Source organism: Octodon degus, unplaced genomic scaffold (genome assembly GCF_000260255.1).
Source record: "Octodon degus isolate 3935 unplaced genomic scaffold, OctDeg1.0 scaffold00191, whole genome shotgun sequence".
Classification (NCBI taxonomy): Eukaryota; Metazoa; Chordata; class Mammalia; order Rodentia; family Octodontidae; genus Octodon; species Octodon degus.
Window position 1 is genome coordinate 2,846,885 of NW_004524767.1, and position 2,952 is coordinate 2,849,836.

The window sequence follows — 2,952 nt, forward strand, 5'->3', positions numbered from 1 at the left end:
GAGTATGGATATAACAATATTGGTTCTTCTATGAAAGAGCATAGAACATTTTTCCATTTTTCCAAGTCCTCTTCAATCTTTTTTTTATAGTACTATAATTTTCACTGTTTAAATTCTTTCATCCTTTGTGATATTGATTCCTAAGTACTTTATTTTTTGGATGTTATTTTGAAAGATGTGATTTCCCTGATTTCTCTCTCAGTGTGTTCATTGTTTGTATTCAAAAATCATACTTTGTATCATGCTACATTTCTGAATTTGGCGATTAAATGTACAATACTCTTAGTGGAGTTTTTAGGGTCCTTTCTGTAGAGTATCAGGTTACTTGCAAATAATGATGATTTCACTTCTATTTCTCAAATCCTTATCCTTTTTATTTATCTTTCTTTTTTAATTCCTCTGGATAATTTCTCCAGAAATGTATTGAATAGGATTGGTGACAGTGAACCCCCTTGTCTTACTCCTGAGTTTAAACTGAAGGCCTTCAGTTTTTGCTCATTTAGTATGATGTTGGCTGTTGGTTTCTCATAGTGTTTTTCCAATCATTTTGAGATGTAGGCCATCTATGTCAATTTTCTATAGAGTTTTTATGATGAGTGAGTGTTGGACTTTGTCAAAAGTGCATCTATTGAGATGATCCTGTGGTTTTTGTTCTTCTTTGAATTTATGTTGTGTATGATCATGTGGTTTTTGTTCTTGGTTGAATTTATGTTGTGCATTACTTTTATGGATTTGAGTATGTTGAGACATCCCTACATTCCTGGAATGAATCCCACTTGATGTATACTCTTCTTGACTATTTCCTGCATTCTGTTTGCTAGTATTCTATTGAGAATTTCTGCATCAGCATTCACTGGGGAGATTGCTCTGTAGTTCTTTTTTTTTTAGTTGGATCATTCTCTGATTTTGGAATCAGAGTAATACTTGTCTCCAGGGATGAATTTGGAGATATTGCTTTCCTTTCAGTTTCACTGAAGAGCTTGAGAAAAGGTAGCATTAATTCTTCTCTAAATTTCTTGTAGAATTCTGCTGTAATTCTATCTGGAACTGGGCTTCTCCTTTTTAGTAGGATTTTTTATTATTACATTTTCAATTTCATTGCTGTTATTAGGTTATTCAGAGTTTGCATATCCCCTGACTCAGCTTTGGCATTTTATATGCATATAGAAAACTGTCCATTTTCTCTGTGTTATCCATCCCCTGAGAGTAAAGATGCTGGAAGCAGGTATTGATGGTGTTCTGAATGTCTCTATGGTTTGCAGTGATTTCACCCATTTCTTTCTTTATTGTAAATTTGGGGTTTTTCTTTTCTTCTTTTCTGGATTAGGTTGGATAGAGTTATATTAATATTATTTATTATTTCAAGGAACCAACTCTTCAATTCATTTATTCTTTATATTATTTTCTTCATCTCCAATGCATTAATTTCTGTTCTATCTTCATGTTTTCCTTCCCTCTTTGGGCTTTGGGCTTGGCTTGCTGTTCTTTTTCTAGGTGCTTCAGGTATGCATAAGATCATTCATTTGGGCTTGTTCTGTTTTCCTTATGTGTGAATTTACTGCCATAAAATTACCTCTAAATATAGCTTTCATTGTATCCCACAAGTTTCAGCAATGTGTATCTGCATTTTTGCACTGTTTGTTTAGGAGGTTGTTATTTTCTTTCCAAGTGTTTATGGTGTTTTAATAGTTTCTTTTGTAAATTATTTCCAATTTTATTGCACTGTGGTGAGATGATAAGCATAGGATAATTTCAATTCCTTTGCATTTACTTAAGAGTGCTCTTAATCCTTATGGATAGTCTATTGTATAGAATGTCCTGTGTGCAACTCAGAGGAATATGCATTCTGTTTGCTGGTGAAACACTCTATAAAGGTCTACCAAGTCAATTTCTTCACAAGTTTGGTTCCATTCTATTATTTGTTTGCTGATTTTTGCCTAGTTGACCTATTTCTTTGTGACAGTCGTTTGCTGAAGTCCCCCATTATAGTTGTATTATTGCTCATTTGATTTTTCATGTTTGTTAAAATTTATCTTATGTAGGAGGGTGCTCCTTAATGAGTGCATATGTATTTATAATTGTTATCTCTCCCTCTTGCAGTTTTCCTTTAAAAAGTGTGTAGTGACCTTCTTTATCCCTTTGAATAATTTTTGGTTTGAAGTTGACATTGTCAACAACCAGGATAGCTACTCCTGCTTTTTTCTGCTTTTCTGTGTCATGGAGTATTGTTTTACTTCTTTGACTTTTAGTCTGTGAATTACCTTTTGAGTTAAATGTATTTATTGTGTGTAGTATATTGCTAGATTTTGTTTCTTAATCCATTCTGCTAGTCTGTTTCTTTTGATTATGAACTGAGGCCATTTCCATTGAATATTATAACTGATACATTTTGGTTTATCTTTGTCATATTATTTTCTTGCTATAAGTTCCATACTTTTCCCTCCTTTTAATTACTTCCTCTGTTTGGTGGTTCCTTTCTGTTGTTCTTGAAGTTGTGATCACTTCTGACTATTTCTAGAATATCTGTCAGTACTCTTTGGTAGGTTTTTTTACTGGTCATGAATTTCTTCAATTGTTCTTTGTAATGGAAGTATCCCTTTTCACCACTGAATTTGACAGATAGTTTTGAAGGATAAGTCAATCTGTGATGGAAGCTATTTTTTTCCAGGACCTGAAATACTTCACTCCAAGCTCTTCTTGATTTTATGGTTTGTGTAGAGAAATCTCCTGTGAATCTGATGAGCTTTCCAGTGTAGGAGATCTGTTTTTTTTTTCCACTAGCAGCTTTTAATATTCTTTTCTTTTGCTGCATTTCTGAGATATTGATTATTATGTGTCCAGACATAAATTTGTGATTATGGTTGTGTGAAGTTCTGTATGCCTCGCTTAGCTGTATGTCAGTTTTTTCTCATGTTTGGAAATTTTTCTGTTAGTACTTTTGTTTTTATTATT